At 28.1% G+C, this 24,605-nt stretch overlaps 1 protein-coding gene across 2 annotated transcripts in view; it reads left to right on the top strand.

The window, feature by feature from the left end:
• Positions 1-24,605, top strand: part of LOC107447687 (teneurin-m) — a 391,268-nt gene that overhangs the window by 196,654 nt on the left and 170,009 nt on the right. The gene's annotated exons all lie outside the window — the stretch shown is intronic.

The following is a 24,605-nucleotide window of genomic DNA, read 5'->3' as shown; positions in this document are numbered from 1 at the left end:
CGTAGATAAGAGAAAAAAAAGTCAATGATTCATTAGCAGATGCCTAGCACTCCAATATCTGTTCACTTCGGAGGCTCCGTGTACAGCCGAACATCCCATCAAGTGCTTCCTGTCCATTACTTCGAATTTCCTACAAAGTGGGCAATTCAGATTCGTAAAAATACCAATACGGTGGAGGTGGTGCACAAGACAAAATTAATTTAAGTAATAACATTAATTATGTATATACACTGCTAGAATTCTTATTCTGAAATTACGTAACCAACAACAGTCTATATCCATTCAATTAACCATAAAGCTTATGGTTAAGAGCTTTATTTTTTTTTTCATATTTACGGTTTTGAATCGTTTGCAACTGGTACGGTACGATTTTGCATCCATTTAGATTTGGAATAGTTATTGAAATGCGACTTAAATGGACATGCAAACATAAATTCAAATCTTAATTGAAATAAATAAAACAGGAGGTAACCAAAATAACCATAACTACGTTNAAAAAAAAAAAAAAAAAAAAAAAAAAAAACGCCCCCAAAGCACATAAAAACAGTTACAGTTAGTAAAAGTGAAGAAGAATATCCATATAAATTCCAAATCAGCTCAAAATTTATATTGTGCTGACACCTAGATAAAAAAACAAATTAAAGAGCAATAGAATCCAAGTGCCGCCATCTATCTATAAAATCCCAAAAATTTGAAAAAGAAAATATATTCCCAATAAATTTTGTAAATGAAAACAAATTCCAAAAATTTCAAGATGAAAATCAAAATGTTCACCGTCATGGTAGCTCAGGTAGCTCAGTGACATGGTAGCTCAGTGGAGGCTACACCGTTTATGCGTAAATGTTAGTTTCGTATCCTAATAGTCCAGGGTTACCAATTGGATATTAAAGGACGATTAAAATTCATCAGGTATTGAAGGAATGAAAGAAAAATTGTAGTATCTAAGCTGGCATTCGAACTCCTGTTCAGCCAATCTTAAGATCAACCGATTAGCCTCTCAGTGACAGTATGTATCCTGCTGCATTAAAAAAATGGCTCAGTTAGGAGGGCCTAGTTGACCTGGATAAAATTCTGATTGTTTAACCGTATTAGGAAAAAACAATCACAAACGTTTTTTTTCACACGTAACAGTCTGAATATCATCTTTTTTTATAGTTGTTTGGTTGTTTTGGTTGAATATAGTAAAATAAACAATTAAATAAATTGCTATTTAAATATTTTTATTAAGAAATTTCGAACAGTGTAATTATCAGCACTGTTTATCAAGGCGGGAAAAAAGCGAAAAAAAAAATTCGAAAAATTTAAGGAGAAATTGTCATTATTTTATTAATGTGATTTACTCAAAGATTTGCGGTTTATAAAGACAAATGCTATCATTTCATGAATATTATAAGTTACATAACTTCGGTGAGTAAAAACTTGAAAATCAGACAAATAAAGCTATATGCTGCCAAGTAACAATATATTTTTCTTCTCTTCGATTCATATTCGTGTGACGTATGTGGTTGGGCTTTTAAAATTAAATAACTAGCTAAAATTGGAAAACTTGTCTTTCAACGGTTGATGATTAAATTGGTTTATGAATAACGGTTGATGATTAAATTGGTTTATGAATAACGATTGATGATTAATTAAAAAAAGAGAATAAACTTGAGCTGGAATTAATATTTGGAACCATCATAAATTGACTAATTAAACTTCATTAAGAGAAAAAATGAAGGGAAATTAAATTAAATTTCTATTAAATATTGTTTTAATCGTAGACCTAGAAACTTCGAAATAAATTAAATTAAATTTCTAGGAAATATTGTTTTAATCGTAGACCTAGAAACTTCGAAATAAAAAACATTTAAATTGCCTCTTCAGATCTATCCAAACACCCCTGTCAACTTAAGTTTAATCTTGTTAAAATATACCATCCCTGTAACTTCTTTATTGCTTGTATTGGTAATATATTTTAACCAGAACTAATTAAAAATACCAAATATATATTTTTTAATAAAAGGAAACCAATATTCTTAATTATTAAACGGTTGTTTCTTTTTCACAATTCAGCTTTCAATACCTGGACTATAAGGAAAGCTTTATTAATAGGTTACTTTTGTTTGAATCGAAAAGTTTTGCATTTAATAACTTTACCCTCTAAGAGGTTTCTTTCTTTAAGCAAATACGCTATCCACCTTCTTTATCTGAGCTATTCTCGTTATGTTTTTCGCTCACAATTTTTTTAATCACAATCGCACTCTCAGAAGTCCTCAAACGTATTAAACCAATTTATGGTATTAATTCACAGTAATTTTTACGATCTTAGAAATCTAAACGTGTTGAACCATAATATCGTTTCAATTTACTGCAGTTTTCACACTTTTATGAAACTTTTAACGTGCTCAACCATTATATCGTTTCAGTTTAATGTAACTTTAAAAAGGTGATTATCACACTTTAACAAATCTTCAAACGTGTTGAACCATAATATTGTTTCAATTTATTGTAAATTTGACACTTTTAAAAATCTCGAGACTTTCAATTTACTGCAACTTTAATGTGGTGCGAATTCGAACCATATATTCATTGTTTTTGAGTTTGATTATACTTTAACCGCGTAAACAAAACAAAAACATAATTATGCTACGTAAACAAAACAAAACTTTGTCAAACAATACGTGTCTACTTAAAATGTTATTAAGGTTGAAATCAAATATTTACTGATTAAAAAATTAAAAAACCATAATTAAGGTTCAAAGTACCATTAAAGTTCAAAGGTATTATGGCTTGAAGTACCATTATTATTTTTCATTTTTGAACCAATTTTTCTTAGACTAGAGCAATTTTTATTTCGTTTTTTTTAACTTTCCCATCTTGCGTCAGAATTAATTTATTGCATTGAAAACATATGATTTGAATTTATCATGGAATAATCATATTTGGTATTTATGCCATTAAATTTTGCTATATATCAGTCATTTTAAATTTTCATCATCAATGCTATTTCAAATTTTCTTTCTTAATAATTTTAAAGCAATAATGATTTGGAATTTTATTTTTGTTTAATTGTATGACAGTTTGCATTTTTTTGCAAAATAATTGTGAAGTTCTTCTTTCTTCGATTAAGCACTTGCTTAGAGCTTACTTCTAAGCATAAAGGTTTTTCAGTTACTTTAAGTCCCAAATAGATGCTCTTTTTTGCCGCAGTTAAAAATTTCCAAATTTTTAGTCAACTCATTCCTCTACAACGTAATTGTGTTAGTATTTCTTTAAAATGCTAAGTTATTTAACTTAAACATTTAAATTTCTACATTTAGCATTTTCAGACCTGAAATAAATTAAATGAAAATTCAAACCGTTGTTTTTGTTTGACAAATTTACTGACCAAACTGCGTAATCGTCGGGGATCTGACCTCATATCAGAAAGGTCCAGGGTTCAAATCCTGGACAAGGCATAGATACTCTTTCATTCTCTGTATCTGTCCTTACTGTAAGAGCAACGTTGGCCCACCTAATACGGTGATTCTGAAAGAATGGTCAACAAATCTGCCCTACTGAATGACGAGTGTTAATCGGGTAAGCATTGGAAAAAAAAATTAACAAATACTTAGAATTCCATTTAACTCAAAGCATTTGAAACTATTTAGAAGTGTGGGTTTTACATTATCATTTTTAAAGTATTAGATTTTTTTAAGCTAGTTTCAATAGTTATCATTACTCCAAATTTGTCAGTTTTGAAATGCTAAAAAAATACTTAAATATAACATATGATAATTTTACATCAAACATATCACGAAAATAACAAATAAAACTGAAATATTAGAAATTCATTGACTCAATAATTTAAAATAAAAAAATAAGTAAAAAAAATCCATCAAAACACTTTTGAGAAACAAACGTGTGAAAATGAAATCTCGCCATTAGATTGCGCCAAGATAGGAACCCTCATTCAAAGTCTCATTTTATATGACACCACTTATTCTAATAAAACATTGTTATTGCATGGGCTTCAACACATTAAAGGACAGATATAACAGTAAAAACGTCCAATTGCCCCGTGCAGAGATTAATTGAGGACGCCCTACGTATATCATTTTCAATGGTCACTTACCTTCTCCCTAATGTCTATTCGAGGTATTTTATAGCCAAAACTCGCCACCCTAATGGGCCTCTTTTGCATCTTCTTTTAACATTATTTGAATACAAAAAAAGTCGCAAAATATTTTTTCACTCTCAAATTACTGTCGCAGTAAAAAGATATTTTTTATCTTTATTTGTACGTGGTTTAAATAGTTTTGCATTATATCTTAAATGCCCTTAATATATATTGTATAGTTGAATGTATTCTTAAGCAAATGGGGTATCATTTTTTTTAATCAATAATGATCATATTTACTTCTTAAAATTGCCAATTCATTTTATTTTCTCGTTATATTGATGCCATATAATGATTGTTAAACAATTTAAGAACGGTAATATTATTTAATTGCAATTACCGAAATTGCGTTAAAGTTATAAAACCAATAAAAAAAACTGATGCGTGATCATAGAATTGGTAAAGTAATTAAAATTTAATATGTTAAAAATGCATAAATAATTTTCACGCTCTTTTGAAATGCTATTTGTATTGCAACGTTTGAATACATTTTCATTGGTTATTAAAATGAAAATATTTTCGTAAATTACATAATCGTTGAAAAATTATTTATATTTGTGTAGATTTTTATGACAATTGGTATCATACTATTCTATATGTACTAAACCATTTATTAAATTTAAACATAAATAAATTTTACCTTTATTATATTTTACTTGAAATTAAAATGCAGTTTTAGCGTAAATAAATACTACACATTTTCATGAAATTTTGTTATAAGTTACACAAAACCTACTTACCTTTGTGTTTCTATAAATGTTACTCAGAAACAGCATGTAATAAATGCAATTATAACTATTTGTCTTACAATAATTAACATTAAGAGTCGTGGTGGCTCAGGGAATAGAGCGTTCGTCGCCTTCTAATAAGGTAAACCGGGTTCCCTAGCAATGGCTGGCCGATACGAATTCCGCATCCGGCTTGCACGGACCACAGTGCTGACGTAAAATATCCTCAGTGGTTGACGGATCAAGAGTCCCCTTGTCGTCAGGCTAATCGTGAGAAGTTTCCGTAGCTTTCCTATCCATGTGAAGCAAATGCGACTATGTTCCATCAAAACGTCCTCCACGAAAGCAAATTTCACCCAATACTTGATCCAGGAGTACCCTTTTCTTCTGTACTGGGCTCAAAATTACAAGTCTAGTGGATTGAACATTAGTAGTCGTAAGTTCAAAATATTGCGTCGACTGTTTAACGATGGTTATAAAACTACTTAACATTAAGATTATGAAAAAAGTCAGACATTTTATTTTTATTTTTATTACAGAAAATTGTACTAGGTGCTTCCGTTTCTGTATTGCGTGTAGGTAAATATTTGTCAACATTTTGGGGAAAAACAGTATGCATTTAAGTTATCCCTAATTTTTATCCTACATAACTAAATATCAATTAAATAAATAAATGACTTTTCACAGATTTGAAATTGGAATGTTATTTTAACACACAAACACATTTGACAATTGCAGTAGATAAATTTTAGTACTCTTATATTTTAATAAACAAATGAGAGTATTTTTGTTAAGCAACACTAATTTTTTTGACGTAAAGAAAAGATAAAAATAAGAAAGTTTTTAATTCCTAAATCTGATTTAATTTTATTACCTACGGTGAAGAACGAGTATAAGCTCTACATAATGTCGGAAAATATTTTATTTCTTTTTTTTTCAGAGCTGATATTTCATGTTAAGTTATTCTTAATTTGATGAATAAGTTAAATTCATAAGTCATTCTTTAATTGATTTAGCTTACTTATTTATAGATTTGGACATATAATGCTTCTTAAATTTGTACACGGAATATTTTTTTAGTACTTTTTAACAGATTTTTGCTTAAAAATTGTAAGAAGTTACAAAAAAATTTCATAATGAACATGAGCCTGCCTGATGACTTCTTGCAGTTAATCTATCTGAGACCGTTTCGGTCCCGGACTCGGGTTTTCGGGCTCTTCCTGAGTCTGTCGTAATCTATCGTCTTAATTGCAGGCTTAATTTAGAATCTAGATTTTATTATGTTATAAATTAGTTTAGTTCATAACTTAATTTACTAATCCACGTTGTTAAGGAAGTCTGCTTAATACTCGTTTTCCATAATAATACGAAGCATTTATTATAATAATATCATATTTTTGATTTAATACTATTAATGATATTGCGATAGAAAATATTTTTTTAATGTTAACAATTATTCGTAAGAGCGCATGCATTTTATAAATAAATGAAATTTATTAACCATTATCTATTAATATTATGTAAATGTTTACTTTTGTGTTGAATTAGTACTATTACTATTGTTGAATTTATAAGTGAAAGAATATTGAGAAAATTTATTAAATGATCTAATCTCTGAACTGAAATTTAAGATGATAACTATATGGTGGTACTATAGTTAGAGCTAAAATCTAGATGATTTAAAATTAAAATGATAGATAAAACGAAATTTCCTTAAACTTCAAAAATGTGCCATTTTTTATTCAGTTTAATCAAATATAAATTTATTATGTTCATCGTTTATAAATATTATCCTTATGCCAAGAATAAATTTTATACGCCCACATTAAACATTTTTGATTCTTTACTTAACGGATATTCTTAGCTTTATCAATACTACAATAATATTAATAATATTTTTTCAATAGTGTTTCCGTTTCTTAAGCCACTTTCACACTCATGCTGCTACTTCTTATTTATTTCTTTAGCATAACACAGTCATAATAATAGCTATTTTTGTCATGCATATACATTATCCTAATGTCAAGAATAAATTCTATATACCCACATTAAACACTTTTGATTCTTTACTTAACGAACATTCTTAGCTTTATCAATACAACAATAATATTTTTTCTCTGGTGTTTTTGTTTTTTAGGCCACTTTCACACTCACCCTGCTTCTTCTAATTTATTTCTTTAACATAACACATTTATAATAGTAACTATTTTTATAATTTATCTACATTATCTTTATGTCAGGAATAAATTCTATGTGTTCGTATTAAACACTTTAGATGCTTTACTTAACGGAAATTTTTAGCTTTACCATTACTACAATAATATTTTTTTCCATAGCATTTCTGTTTTTAAGGCCACTTTCGCACCCAGGCTGCTAGTTCTTATTTATTTCCTTAGCATAACACATTTATAATAATGGCTATTTTTGACATGTATATGTATTATCCTTATGTCAAGAATAAATTCTATGTGTCCGCATTAAACAATTTTGGTTCTTTACTTAACTGACATTCTTAGATTTATCAAAACTACAATAATATTTTTGAATGCTGCTTCTATTCTTTTAGACCACTTTTACACTCATGCTGCAACTTCTTATTTATTTCTTTAGTATAGCACATTTATTAGAACGAAATGTCCTCATATTAAATCTCACTTCTCTATCCTATATAAACTCTTTCTTCCTCTAACTTTGCTAATGAAGAAAACTTCCGGAATAAACTTAAGAAAGAGCCCGATAAAATTCTTTCTAAATGTCGCCAACAAATAACATTAATGTTTCATGGAGGGCACAGAAGAATTGATGCTGCTGTTTGAAGCTCAACACAATGCTCTCTTCATAAATTTCAGTCAGGTGGAGGTGTTACGGGGGACATAATGACTCCATTTCTATGTACTCTTTCCATTTCAGGAGTGAGCAGGGAAGAGTAAAATCACCCCCACTTGCAACGCTCCGTGATAGGTGGTTTGTCGTCACTTCTAGCTTTTGCGCCAAATGATAAGACTTTAAAAAAGTTCTGAATGAATGTTTGGCGAAAAGATCCGCAGTGTCGTTATTCTTACCGTAAAAGGAAGCTCTTTTTCTATGGAAATGTGACAACTTTTTTGCTGTAAAAATGCGATAAGGGAAATTGATAATCGAAAAACTTTTTTTATTGCTAATATTATTCGAAATTATTGATATAATCAAAATTTTGATATGCATTTGATACCACAACTAAATATTTACAAGCATAATTTTGAAGTTTTATAATTTTATATTTTATAACCGTCGTTGAACAGGCGACCCAATTTTAATGGGTTTACGACTACTCATGTTCAACTCCGTAGCCTTGTAAGTCTGAACCCAACCTAGAAGACAAGGGAACTCCGGGATCGAATAAGGGGAGAAATTTGCCTTCGTGGAGGACTTTTTGATGGAGCTAACCCGCATTTGCGTCACATGGAGAGGAAGATCACGAGAGCCTCCCACGGTTAGCCTGACGCCAAGGGGACTCTAACCCATGATCCGTCTACAGATGAGGATATTTCACGTCAGCACTGTGGTCGGTGCAAGCCGGATGCAGAATTCGTATCGACTGGGATTCGAACCCGGTTCGCCTCATTGGAAGGCGAACGCTCTATTAAAAGCATAAAAGAATACGAAAATGCAACGATTTACTGTAAATATTGTATCTAAATAAAAAAAATGATGGGAGCAAACGCGCACTGTTATTTATATTTAAAAGATGTTATATATCATACTTAGACTTACTTATTTCATTTGCATTTGGGATTTACATCAAATCGTATCATTCAGCACTTTTGTGCGCTTTTTAACATTTTCTTGCTTAATCAATATTTCAGAAATAAACATGCCAAAGGTTTTCTAACACATCTAGTCTTTGACAATATCATATCAATAGCACACAGGAGTGATAGCAAAAGGAATGTACAGAAAGTCTTGCGTTTGTGATTAATTTAGTAATTACTTATGTGCTTCCGTGCTATTCTGCAGATTCATTACAAAGTAATATTGCATTGTAACCAATTAAATAAGGCCACCTCAATTCTGTGCTATAACTGGACGCAAGCAAAACCAATGTGAATCAAATGCATATATTAAGGTCGATATCCAAATACATTAATTTAAGTAGAGTAATTCAATCTCTGATCCACCAGGACAGGAAAAATAATCTAAATAAAGGTGATGAGTAAAAAAAGGAGGAAGAAAAGTATTCCATCAAAATAAAGCTACTTCTGAATATAACCAAAATATCCGTTATATTTATATAAGACTTAAAATGTGGTATGTCGCTTACCATTTACCAATACATGGAGAACAGTAGCATAAACATTATGCACGATTTTCTTCGCTGCTAACTAACTTCGCTGCTTCTAAACTGCCCCTTTTTAGTACATATAGTCTTATTGACGATAGTCCTTGCTGCATCATAACCTCTCTTAATGTATATTGAATCATTTCTATCATATCTTTCATACCCTAATCTTATTATTTTTGGAATCATTTCCAAAAAAGAAATACAGAATTTACTCATACAAATCAGCGCAAATTAATGTTTTAGCTAAGCAGAAACCAATAGCACAATCAAAAACTATTTTGTTTTTATTTATTTCCACTTTAGAAGGATTCTAAATATTTAAATTTAATGGAGGTTTTTACAGAATGTCTTGTATATAAAAATGAAAATTGAAGTAAAAATATTAAGTCATATTTTACATTTGCATCAATTCATACATTTTCCACAAACACACTTAATTCACTGCTTTACATAATAAAATATTGTTTCAGATTTAATAAAAAAATTTACAAATACAAATAACAAATATAAATATAAAATATAAGTAACAAATATAACTAAATCGCAAAAAGTTTGAAAAATGAAAGTGATACTATTTTTGTTTTTCGAAAATTTATCTGGGACTATTCTACATCCATGACTATTCTGTATCTATGACTATTCTATATCTATGACTCTAATGACTATTTTCAATTAAAATTTATCATAAAATATTTTATTTAAATTGAAAATTTATTCCTTAAATTTAACTTTCATACTTGTTATCTTTAACCATCGAACATTTTATGAAGTATTTAAATTTCATTTATAAATACATTAATGAATGCATTATTTATAAGTTCATTCAAAATATTAAACCTCAAAAAAAGAATCCTATTTAGAATAAGAAATTTAATTGATGAATATATTTTTATTAATTCATTTTTATCTTTTACTTAGCTAATTTAATGGCAAATGCAAAAGAAAAATTCAAAAATTTGGGTTTATAGTATTATAAATTAAGATAATTAATGAACAAAAATAAACGCATCTTTATAAATGTACTATTTAAATGCTATCTCATAAAAAATCAAAGAAACTCTTAATATTTTAAAATGGGGATAAACATCTTTTTTTTTAATTAAGATTCTTTGAATAAGGATGAAGGAAAATATAACGAGATTACGGAAAATTTAATAAACTCTGAAACTTGAATGGAGAAGGAGTTCGTATTGTTTACCTAGGAAACTTCATACATTTAATTATTCACCTTTTAACTTTGCTGTCTTTTAAGTAATTTTTTGTGTCATAAATTTTTCGCCTTATCCAATGCAATTAGGTTTTTGCATCATTAACATTTTTTATAGTTCATTTTCGCAATTACTCCAAGAAATGTGTTCTGTTTCTAAATTTATTGTAAGAGGATTAAAAAAAGGTATTTTTCTTAATGTAATTTATTAAAACTATTATGGTTCTTTAGACAGAAGGAAATAATTAAATATGCGCTTTTTAAAGCAATTAAATATAAATTTCATCATTAAGTATGTTTTCACCTCAGACTCTTCACGGCATTTTTTATTATAGATATAAACAAAATTAAATTTAATAAATTATATCTATATAATTGTTAAGTCTTAAATAATTAAGTATTATTTTGTTGTTGTTGTTTTTTTTTGTTTTTTTAATAAGTTAATTCCTTAAAGGAAAAAACAAAACGAAAATTTATTTTACTTAGCAAATTTTGGAATAAGCAATAATTTTTTCTGTACATTTTTTTGTTACTTTTTAAAAATTTCCTTAATGCTATTCAATCAAAAAACTTAGAAACAAAATACGATTTATAGTAAAAGTTCAATTAGATTTCATTTGATTCAATTTTTGAAACCAATTTAATCATTTTATGTGAAACAAACTATGATAGATTTAATAGTTTCGCGAGAATGATAAATTTGTAAATCGAAATATTATTTTATATACTTAGTGATCCTATTAAAAAATATCTATACATGTATCTTTTATGGTAAATAATGTGGCATGATATGTTATATGGTAATAGTCTATGATAATTAATGATCAATAGAAAACGAAATAAAACTTTGATTTTTGTTATTGAAGAGTTTTCTTTTCAATTCTTATAAGAATAAACTAATCTTTTTAGATATATAATATCTTTTAAATGAAGCATTCACTATTCACAATATTATATTACTCTTCTTTTGTAATATAGCATAAGATTAACAACGAGCAATTTTAAGCGGAATTGGATAAAAAATCTCATTACAAAAAGTAATTGTATTATCGTGTTTTATTAACTGTATTTTTTCTAGAAAGAAAATATTTTTCATATACTGAATTATCTAGAGAGAGTTGAAGCAATGCAATTTGAAATTTTTACAAAAAGGGCAAACAAAGTAAGCTTTATGGGAAAAAATAATATTTCTTTAATATGTTTAATTTTTTTTAAGCAATTTCAATTTTTTAAATTTGTACAAACTGTCAAATAAAACAAAAAGTGAAAAAATGATCTCTTTCCTTTTATAAATTTCATTATTTTCTCAGCTTCAATTTTGATTTTATTAATTCCATATTTTTTCTAAAATTCATTTTTTTTACATTTTTTTTTCTCTTTTATGAAATGAAATTCCTTTTTTATTGAAAAATAAAATTCCCTTTCATTTAAATATAAGCATGAATTATAACACAAAACTTAGCTTAAAAAACTCTCAAATTAATTTCATTGTTACAACTAATCAATTTATTTTGATCTACAAAACACAAGTAAAAACACCAATCAATAAAACATTTCAATATCGATTTAAAAGAATTACTTCTATCTTCCAGTTCCAGGAGCTATTTCTTCCGCTGTTACAAAACAGAACTATTAATTTAAAAAATATATATTCATTTAGAGTCTTGCAGCCTATTACTTTAATAGATGTTCTACTGTGGTGCGTTTGAACAAGTACACGAGCTCATTAAGAGGTACGTGTCAAGCATACAACACAGTCAGCAACTATCCCAGCGGTAGACCTGCATAGACATGATTCTAAATGGCGTGACAGATACAACTTTTCCCGCCCCACAAAAAGGGATATGCAAGAGGGGTTCTGCTCAGAGGGGTTTGGGAATGTTGACTCTACCTAACCGACGAGGTGTGATTTATAGGGTGATTACTCGCGTAACGCTCACGGAAATTGGTGAATTAAAATACTCACTCTTAGGTGTGTGTATAAAGTGCTGATCACCAAATGATTGCTGAGTCATCAGAAATGTATGCAATGGATTGCGTTTTTTGTAGATGAAAAAAAAATGAAAAATGATTTTGTACTCATAGAAAATTAAAAAGTGATGAGTTTTTATTGATGATGATGCTATTAAATTGAAAACAAATTTTTTTCATACATTTCTCACCACAAAAGAATGTCACTATGAGGATATGATTAAAAAATATATTTACCAAAGACTTTTTTGAATATAGGGCTAAGTGATTCAGTAAATTAAGCGATTAAATGAATTAGTTGTTTAAATGATTAAATAAGATATGAAAGTGATTAATTGAATTAAGTTTTTCATGATAATTTGTTAGATTAAAAAAATCTAAATGAAAATCAGTACTTGCTTAGGTTCCCTGAAAATTTTAAATTGATTATTGAATAATAATTTTTTTATAATTGAAGAACGGATGACGGACAAATTTTATAAAAATAACATGTGATTAAAATGTTTGTATTATTTTTAAATAGCGGCTTTACTCACAAAAAATAAGAGATTTACAATGATCGATGCAAACAATTAATATTTTGAACCCAAAAATCTTTATTTAACAGCTCTTCAATAATGATTAATTGACAAAAATTTCACAGAAAAAAACAATTTTGATAGAATTACCGTACTTTGTGGTAATTGCAATTTTAGTGAAAAAAAAATAATAAATAAATAAATAACAGTAATTCTGATTAATAACGTCATTATATACAGTATTTGAAATATTCATGGGGTAATTGTTTCGTTCATATGGAAACAGCTTACATGAAATTCTGACTTTTAAAATTGTAATTTTTATTACCACACATTCAGTATAAAATGCAAAACTGGAATGTAAATTAAACAGAATAAATAGTTTTTATGCTGCGCTTTAAGGCATCGTGACAAAATTACCAAATTTTACTTCATTTTCAAACTTTATTACATATTATAAGACTATTTTTTTTTTTTTGTTAATTTCGCCAAATTCATAACAGAAGCGTTTCGGTAAAAATTGCGAAGCTTTTTGGTGTTGCCTTAGAGCCAGAAACACGGTAAATTTTTTAGCCATGCTTTTTGTCGCAGTGTAGAATTGAAATAGCTCTTAAATATGCATAAATTATGACCTAAAGTTCGAAATTATTATATTTCTGTTCATGTAAATTTAAGATTATTTACTCTTTGAATAAATATTATGTATTTTAAGAACTTTTTTATATTTTTTTAGTAAATTATGATTCTTGCTACTTAGCATATATAAAAACATTCTTAATAACAAAACAATTAAAGAAATAAATTTAGGTCCAATTTCTTATAAAATATTATTATAAAATATTGTAATAAAATTTATTGTTATAAAAATTATTATAAAATACTAGCAATATTTGTTAATAGATTTATAAATTAATCTGCATAAAAACTATACAAATAAAAAGATTACTTTAGAAAATTCAAAAACCAATGTTTCTAATTATTTAAGTGGCTTTTATTTAACAAACAGTTTTTATTGATTTAACAAAATTGTTAACACAGCTTTAATCTGACTTTGAGCAAAGTATGTTCTGTAAGCAGCTTTATGGCGCTTCTTTAAATTCTAATTGTGCTTCCTTCAAAGTCATTAAAATGTCCTTTAGCATTTCCTTACACTAATCCCTTGAATTTTAAGAACATCCATGAACGTTTCAAACTAACAAGTACAATTGTCTTGAAATTTGCAGCTTCATTATCTCTCCGTTAGTTTAACTTTTTACAAACTAACAAAATAGAAACTGCAACATTTTAATCTAATATTAGCATTACTTAAATACTTTGAAATTACTTTTTTCTTAATTTTAAGCTTTTTATTCATCGCTTAAACGATTTATTCAAAGTTTAGCATATCAAGTGACTATTTAAAAAAAAAAAACACTTGCTATCTAAAGCAAAATTGAGTAAGTCATTGAAAGTTTTCGAGAAATACACATTAATGCTTTCTACCTATCGAATAAACGTTCATTTAAAATAAAAATATCGCTTTTAACTCTCCCCTTCAGTCAAGATGAGCAATTTAGTAAACGCTTTTAAACGCTTTCAGAAGCAGTTTTCGAAATTCCTCACGGCGCTTTAAAACAATGTGCTTCACGTATACTCCAATCAGAAGACATTCAATAAAGAAAAGAAGCTACTGATAAAGGATTTTAAAAAAAGATTAAATCTTCATACAAGATTTCTCATTATTCAGTACATAATTGATGCTGTATTAGGTAATTCGTTTTAATTTCCCTATTCTACTAAGGCGTAGTGTGTCTTAGATATCACCAGTTTCACAGATCTAAGAATTCGATAGCAATTGGTTAGAGTTCAGCTTTTCTGGTGTTTCTGCTTTTAAATAGCCCATTATGGAAATTAAGTTAAAAGGGGCTTTTAACTTAATTGCCCTTTCAACGCTAATTAGGCTTATTATAGGGAAAAAGCAGGAATTTATTATTTTGTTTCTGTAGTCTATCAACAATATTAAAAATGCAGTATTTAATAAATTTGAATGTTTCGCTGAGCGTTCACTGATAAAACATCGATAAATTGATATTATGTTTCAACATAGTCAAACATAGTCGCTGAATATAGTAAATATAAGGCATTTTATAATAGCTACTTACGTTTATTTATATGTAATTATAATTTCGAGGATGGAAAAAGCACAAACTAACTATCTTTAGTTCAATTTCTGATCAATTCTAATTTTTGATATGAAAGTCACTTAATTGAATTGTAGCAAATTGTACGTTCTACGTTAGAAACGCATAATTTCATAGTTTTAAAGTTTGAGATAATGCATTCTCATAAAATGGCTAAATATTTAATCACGTGCCTTCATTTAAAAATGTGTGGCTAAAGCTAATAACTTAATAATGTTAAACACATAACACACTTCTTTAAAAAGTCACAGGGACACATGGATTAAGTCACTGATCTTTCTTTTTCCCAATGGGGGCTTCTTACCCAGCTTCAGATACTTGCTGGCCTGGGAAGTAAAGGTGGTCAGTGCGCAACTATATTATCGCATTTAGGCCATTAGTCGCGAAGTTATTAAGCCTTAAGCTCCATAGCCAATGTCTCAAAGTCGTTGGGGGGGGGTGTTTCGCTTTCTTTTTTATAACATTTTACAAATATGGAAGAGAAAGAGTCTTTATGTATGAAACTAAACCCATAATTTTTTAAATATAAAAGTTACATTTTTTATGTTCGTTAAGATTCATAATATGCTATTTATTAAAAGGATTTAAAAGTATTATTCTTTTAAAAGGGTATTCCACTCTGAGTAAAAATGTGTGATTAAAACTACCAGAATATGGTAAAATTTACCGTGTTTCTGGCACTATTGAAATAACCAAAGGCTAGGTAATTTTTATGACCCAAAAGCTTTGGTAATGATTCTGGTGAAAGCAAAAATTGAAAAACCATGATTTTATTATATGTAATAAAATTTGGTGAATGTGGCAAAATTTTTTAATTTTATCATATCTTAGAGCAAGGCATAAAAACCATTTATTCGGCTATATTTATTTACTTTTTACTATATGTGTAGTAATTAGAGCTATAGTTTTGAAAACCAGAATTTCCGGTAAACCGTTGTTTTATAAACGGAGAAATTGTAAAATGAATAATTTAAATACCGTATAATTTATTTTTTTAACAAGAATTATGGCTTCCTTTACCAGAAATGTCCTAACCGTACAGTACGATAATTTTACCAGAATTTTTTTCTTAGCATCGAAACATTCTAAATCATATATAAAAAGTTCGAATTACTTTCACATAAATCTCTGCATTCTGTAATCATTACAGTAAACTCTAAATCTAATGAATAAATTAAATGAATATGTAGATAATAAAAAATTAATTTTTAATTAAAATTTGCTGCAGGACTAATATAATCAGTAAATCATGAATTCATAATCAATACCGCACTAAATGATCATCCGTAGACAGCATTTTAATATTATCGGCTGTAGGTTGTATTTATTTCTGTATAGGGTACAATAGAATCACTAGATTCCTTAAAAACACACAGCTTTTATTTTAAAACTCTATTTTTAGCCTCATTTCATGTTTAGTAATTTATATACATAGATATTGACTACAAGTTAAAACTTGAAAAATTACTTGTGAGATACAGAATTTTCGTAAGTCTGGACAGCAGTTTTATTATTCTGCTTTTAAAAGTAGAATAGCACAGTAAAAGAAAAACTATTATATATGTTTACCTAGTTTAAAAATGTATTAATTAGTGGAAACATAGATTATGCACGACACATCTTCTGGACTAAGGAGTTGAAATGTGTAAAAAATATTTTTTCTTTTCAAAAAACAATTTAAATGAAAAAATTACCTAAAAATATTTTCTTAGTTCATATATTAATAATTTATTCAAATATGTATTAGATAGCTAGATATTTATTAAGCTAATTGAATTAAATAAAAATTAGATTTGCAGGTTTTAATTGCCCCTGTAACTAGGTCAATGACCTCTCGTAAACCTCAATAGACTGAAGGGATGCTGCTGGGTGTATATAAATTGCTGGCCCTCAATTATTGATTTATTAATTACCATCTGCTGGAAAATGTGGGGCAATCACTCGCCCTGCGCATTTTAGACAATGAATGCTGGGTTAAGTACTACTGGCCCGTGGTAGGCCAGTATTGTTGGCTCTACAGGAGGCCAGCCATTCACTTTAGTACAGTTGAAAGCTACTTAGAGCAGAAACAGACCCGTCACTTTAGCTGTTGGCAACCAGCAGTGTTGTGAAGCTAGACCTACAGATTTGTTTTTGCTGGATTATTATAAGTCACTTGGTTAAAAAAAGTTTTAAAAAACGCATGCTGTGTAATTATTCTTTTATGTTTCAAAAAAAATAAAAAAAAATAATGTTTCATTCCTTTCTTACAATTCTCACGTCAATTTGATAAAGTACAAAAGAAATTTTGTTTACTATATTACAAGAAAAATTACATGAAATTTGCAGATAGCAAAAACAACACAAGAAGAAAAGCTTCTCCGTCTCTTTTTACACTACGATTATAAATGATTTATAATTTTATAATACTTGGTAAAAAAATGTATTGAATAGTGCTCCATTATGATTTTAAACCATATAACACCTTGATAGTCTCTGAAATTTTAACAAACAAAACTATTCAAAATTTGGAATAAATTGGTTAAATAGTTTCCAAGAAATAAAAATAAGAAAACTTAAAAATTTTAATGTTAAGCCATATTTTTAAATAGTCACTTTGTAAAAATTTGATCTTTAAATATGCTACACTAATTTATTTGTGCATCTTCATTTGGCGAGTCGAGACAGGAAAAGTGCAATGTGTAGAATATTGAACAAGAAGTGCATTGAGTGTTTTTTTTTTTTTGTTTTTTTTTGTATAAAAATTCTTTAAACGAAAGGATTTTAGTAAATACATTAAGTCAGCAAAGGCTTAGGATTATAAGAAAAACTCAAGCAATCAAAATAACATAGATTATTTTAGATTAGTATTATTTAAACAATTAAAAGTGCAATGTAATTAGAAGACAGAAAATTGTCATAACATTTCCTTTGATAAGGAAATAATGAGCTGAAAAATTCCTCACTATAATTATACTTAAGAATGTTAAAACTATGCCAATTAAAATATTCAATTAACTAAACATAAAATACAACAACAAAAATATCATTAACTTAACGACATAACTACTTTTCGAACTAAATCAAAAGAAAATTCAAAAATCAATTATTACTTAAAATTCGTCATTAACTTTTTCCTGGGCATAATTATTGAACGGTTCAAAAGTGACAGAAAATGTCGTCGATAAAGAAAATTGCTACGCGAATTTTCACTTACTTTTTAATTGAGGAAAAATATCTAAGCTAATTAAATTTAAGCACGCTAAAATGAGTTACTGAATCAAATAGTTCGACACATTTCAGTTGAGTAAGTTATAGAGTGTAATTATTTTAATATGTATCCGTCGAAACTCAATTTTTCTTTTCGAACGCACTTCAACATCTATGTGCGTAAATTCAAAAATAAGTTCTGAGAGAACTTAAAGCTTCAAAAATAATCCGTTAGATTTTTTTAACACTTTTTAAATGACACTATCTTAAATAATTCCTAATATTTGTCATGATTTAGTGAATCTTTTGAAAGCATCAAGAATTAAAGACATCTATGCGGCACATTTAAATTAAAGAAATACATAATTAAATAAGTTCAGATCTTCTTTTCTCTTAAGAAGATTTGTGAAGTTCTGAGCGATCCAATTTATTTTGTAGGTCTATTTACACTTTTCAAAGAATAATATCTTGTAAAGTAACTTTATTTTATACAACTTCAACATTTTAAATTACTTGAGCAGAATTATAACGTAAATTTAGCTATTTATCTGCTGGATTAAATTTTAAAGCTAGATTTTGTTAATGAAAAAATTGCATTTAGATTTTCTTAAGTTCTTTTAATAATTAAAATGAAAATTGCAAAAATGTTAAAGCAACTGGAACGAAAAAAAAGGTTACTTTATTATCACATTGAACTGCTCAAAGAAAACAAATGTAGTAAAATTATCATACTATATAGTAAAGACATTTTGGGGAAAAACATAATTCTGAATTATGGAACCAAATTAAATGGTATTTAAACCATTAAATTCATAATTTTTCCATTTAAGTGGAAACAGTTTACCGGAAGTTCTCATTTTCAAAAATATAATTCTTTTTACCACACATTTTGTAAAAAATACAAAACTGAAAAGCAAATTTAAGTGGAAAAATGGTTCTTATGCCATGCTTTAAGGTATAACGGAAATACCAAATTTTACTTTTTCCAAATTTTATCACATATGATAGAACCATATTTTAATATTAATTTTATTGAAATCATTACCAAAGCACTTCAGGAAAAATGACCGAGCTTTTCGGATGTTCCCATACACCCGGAAACACTGTAAATGAAACCATATTCTGGTAGTTTTGATTATACTTATTACTCTTGGTGTGTTGTACATAAATATTTACAATATCAACAGAATATTTAAATTTTTTCCTCTCTACGTGCATAATGAACACAAAATTTGCTAGTAAATAGAACAAAATTTAATGTAACAAAACATTTTTAATGGTGCCATCTTAAACTTAAAGTTTTAAAAATTGCTGAACCAAATTTAACATATTAACATGGATAGAATATAATATTAATAGTGTAATATGAAATCTATGATAATCATGCAAACTTTCTATCTGATTTGGTATGATATAAACCCTTTTGTCCAGTTTATTATTATTATTATTATTATTACTATTATTATTATTATTATCATTATTATTATTCCATAGTATCCACTTAACTATTCTTCAATTCAAAAAAAAATAGTGATCTCATTCTTCTATAAAATCCGATCTTCAGGAAGTCATAACGCTGACAAAAAAATTGGAAATTAAACTATTGAGATAAAATTTCATAGCAATAAAATTCCGACATTTAAACTTGCTTTAAAACCTGCTTAATTTTTAACAGATATATTTTCTTAAATACATCTCCTAAAAGCCTTTTATCCAACAATGCAGTTTTTTTCAGAATATGGAAAACCATTGTTAGAAAATCGCGATGAAACAATTTCAGTTCAAAATATAAGAAAATAAAAATGTAAACATGTTATAATTCCTCTTATTATAAATACATAATTAGGTGCTAAAATACGCTAAAGCTTGCCCAACTCTTATAAATTATGAGCGACTCATTACATTCTTATTGACTTGCGGACTCTTTTAACTAGTGATGACTTACCGCTTAAATAATTAAACGTAAATATTGCTTGCAAATGTTGTTTCAAAAGTCGGGGGGGAAGGAAGCATTAACATGCAAAACTATTTCTTAAATTGCATATTTTTAAGGCATTGATATACATTATAAATGTAAATACAATATTCTCTATAACAATTTGCATTGAAATAACATCCCAAAGGTAGTCTACTAGTTTGTTTGTACTCTCAGTGTGCGGGATATTCTGGAAAATCACACTAAGGCATTCAGAATGCATAATGCATTAGATTCTGCTTTTCGCTCATTACTTCACTAAATAAATGTCCCTACCCCGTTTTGCAAATGTCCTTTAAGTTCGCCTTTCCGACAACTCTCAGCTATATTTCCAACTGATTAAGAGGCACGAATATTTTTACCGTCTTGACTCGGGACAACAAAAGTTGGTGCGTCTCTTAATTCTTCGTGAGCCAAACCATTAGGAATTCACTTCGAGGTTTGCATACATAAAGCTGCAGTACTAGCGCCAAAACAGAAGCATTTGTGTTTATTTGGCTCCAGTTCCATTGCGGTTTGCTCAACACTTAAGAACATCCGAGCCTTCATCTGTTACATTTCGCCCAAAAGGATTTGTTAGGCGTCCGCGCAGTTTGTTTTGGTCGCTGGGAAATTGCAGAGTCTTAACAGAACAGTCTCATAATTCTTAACGGTGACTTGTAAGTCGTTTTAATCCTCCCTTCCTGAAATTCTCTTCCAAATTTCCGAACGCGTGAATGGTTAATGTGAGCTTTACGATTTGCGTTGAACTGCCTTTAAATTGAGTTTTGTTGTCTGCTGGCTGGTGGTGAATTCAGATCAATAATGCGATTAGAATTGCGTCTAAATATAACAGGCGGGTGAGAAATTAGATTATTAAGCGTAGGGAAAAGTGACAGATGTAAATATTTCAATAAGTGACGTTGACATTTTCATCTACTCTGTTACGACGAATATTTCGGAAAACAATATTTCATTTTAGATTATTATTTGTCAGTTGTGATACGTAGCTTTAATAAATGAATTACTCTGTAACATTAAACTCCGCTGAATAAAAATTTATTTAACGTTTATTTCGAGCGAACTATTTTATTTATAAATAACTTAAGCAAATGTCTTTTTTTTTAGTTTAATACCAGACTATATATTAAATCAAAATAAAATGTTGTTATTATGTTTTAATTCGTTTTGTTATTTTTTTCTGAATATTTCAATTTTTTTTAAATATAAAAATACTCAATAATGTGTATTGTTCATTGAATTAAAAACTAATAAGGCAATAATATAGTCTGTATTGCTTCAGCTTCTAGGAATCTTAGCAAAAATATTATTTCTAAAATTTATTTGCGCTTTTATATTGCAATCATAATCACATCCTTTAATGACACATATCCCAAACATTTTATGAGTTTAAGCTTTTGACTGTACACATGTTTTTTAAACATGATTTTTTTTTTAAATTAAGCTATTGGTTGGTAATTTTTGCAGCATTATTAATTTAAGACTTAAATGATACTTTAAATAAAATGGAAAAAGTAAATTTAAGCTGTAAATTAGCAATTAAAATTAAAGTTTAAAGAAGTTACTAAATTACAAATTAGAAAACAGTGGAAAGTATTTTCAGGCTATTGTATAATATATAATCTGAACTTCACTATTATAGCGAAATTATAAAATTGATAATTTAAAAAAGCATTTTCATATCATAAATAGTTCATTTATACATGTTTTTTTATTAATCAACTTATTTCGATTACAATTAATCAACTGAATTTAAAGGTCTCGCTTAAACAGAAAAAAAGTTTTTACTTTTTTGCTGTTTTTTTCCTACGTGAACTCTATATTAGCATAGAAAAAATACGTAAACACAGCATTCTATGCATATTAAATCACTAATTATTATTTTTGAATACTTCTTGTTTGATTTTATTAATTTATTTTGTTTTATTGAATCGAGTTTGAATCGAGTTTTAAAAGTTATGAATACGTTTTAAATCTTGAACTTTGAAAATGCTGTTATATTATTTACAACCATAAAATTTGATTACTAGATTCAATGGAACGCATTTCAATCAAATAAATGAAACGAAAAATTTGAATTCATCTGAATCTGATCCATTCTCTGAAGGTTTACATATAGAAAGTAAAGTGCCTTTTCTGGCCGAAGGATTGTTTATTACCCTTAGAAATTTTCAGACAGAGATCTGTATGGTTATTATTCTTCATTCTTTCTGCGTTAATATTAAATTATACACTCGTAATCAGCAATCTTGATAAGAATATACACTATATTTAAAGTTCATGGATATATATTCCCTTCCTTTAACTTCTATAGTAATATTTTAGAGCTAATGACTCAATATACTTAAAGCATTAAATATTCAGCTCTTTGACTTCATTCTGAAAATTAAGCTGAACTAGCTAGACATCAAAGATCTATTTGATCTTTATCAAAGTAATTATATTCATATGCAATTTTATTCAAGATAACGTCTTTCCCCTGTTCTGAAAGTGAAAATAGGGACATTTCTGTGTGGCCGAAACGCCTTTCAATTCTTTACTTGGGATCACAAAAGGGCTATTTAGATTACAAGGGATTGGATAAACAAGGGCGGTTCCAAGCAGGGGCGCTAAGCGATAAGGTAATCACCTTCCAGGGAGCCCTTACCCTGATGAACATGATAAGGACTTTGTTTGAATGAGCTATGGTACCACATTGACCACTGGCCACATTTTTCTTATTTCTTGCTCTCGTCTTTATCAGGAAATGGAGATTAAATGTTAAGAATCGCAACTTCTGGTTAGGAAGCTACTGCACTGCCATCTACAGAAAGAATCAGCCTGTTTTAATATGTATGGGGCATTACCATTGCGTGCCCTGTATACAATTGTCGTTGTCGATGTTCAACCCGACCCAAGGGACAGGGTAAATAATGTGCCCGGTCGGGGTCTCCTTCGGTATAACATGTCTCCAGCCGAAAGGGAATTTTTATCCTCATGTTAGGGATTGGTATAAATTGAGGATAATATTAAATCTCCTTGGAGTAAATAACTGGAAGAAAAGCTATTTCTTTGATAAATTGTTTTGCTGCCTACTTTTGGAATATTCAGTTATTCTGCTTAGAGCAATAGAGGGTTGAATTGCGTTTTGTGAGTTATGTGACTATGTTATATAATCAGTTAAGAGCTTGATGCTTTTAAGGGAATGACACTTTGCTGTGAAAACTTTTTTTTTTGTCATTTTTAGGGGAAGATGCGTTTTAAAAACAACTGCTTCAAATAAGTCATTTTGCTTCGGCTTTTATTTTTGCGCTTTGTTTTGGTAAAACTTTTTTTCACCCGTTCTCTTATTTGCTTCAATATGAATCTAGTTTCTTTCCGTTTTTAAGAGTAAATAATGCTTAAAAGAAATATCCTTCAAACTCGTACGATTCTTAATGTTTACATATCGTTTTAAGAGTTTTCTTTCTCCTTCATGCAAAAAAAAAAAATCTTCTGAGCTTTTTTTTTATTTTAAGAAGGAAAAACATAACATATTAAAGAGTAAAACAAGTTTATTTTGAAAAATACAGTGTTTTTAGATGTCATGAGTAAACAATAGCTTGTAAGCATTCAAGTCTACAATTGTATGCTTTCTTATAGTACTTAAAGGCAAACAAATAAATTTATTTGTTTATTTTAAAAGAAAAAATTTGAAACTCTCAATAGCATTGAAGGAATCATTAAAATACTTCCTCTGTACAATTACTGCTTTAGGAAAAACGGAATAATAATTTTCTTTGTTTTTCTGACATCTATAAGTCTATCAATTATCATCTTGCATCTCACACGTGATCTTACAAATAAATATTTTTTGTTCAAAACACTATTTGCGTATCAACATTTGTTTTATTATTAAGTTTGTAATTTCTAATTACAAATTTACAAGTGTAACTCCTAATTACAAGTGTACATGGAAGTATTATATAAATAAATATTGTTGTACAAAACACTATTTATGCATAAACATTGGTTTTATTTTTAAGTTTGTAACTTCTAATTACAAATTTAAAAGTGTAACTCCTAATTACAAGTGCACATGGAAGTGATATATAACTAAATATTGTTGTACAAAACACTATTTACGCATAAACGTTGGCTTTATATTTAAGTTTGTAATATCTAATTGCAAATTTACAAGTGTAACTCCTAATTACAAGTTTACGTGGAAGTATTATGTAAATAAATATTGTTGTATAAAACACTATTTAAGCATAAACATTGGTTTTATTTTTAAGTTTGTAATTTCTAATTACAAATTTACAAGTGCGACTCCTAATTACAAGTTTACATGGAAGTGTTACATAAATAAATATTGTTGCACAAAACGCTATTTACGTATTAACATTGATTTTAT

The sequence above is a fragment of the Parasteatoda tepidariorum genome, chromosome 3 (genome assembly GCF_043381705.1).
Source record: "Parasteatoda tepidariorum isolate YZ-2023 chromosome 3, CAS_Ptep_4.0, whole genome shotgun sequence".
Lineage (NCBI taxonomy): Eukaryota > Metazoa > Arthropoda > Arachnida > Araneae > Theridiidae > Parasteatoda > Parasteatoda tepidariorum.
This window is presented reverse-complemented; position numbering and strand designations above follow the sequence as displayed.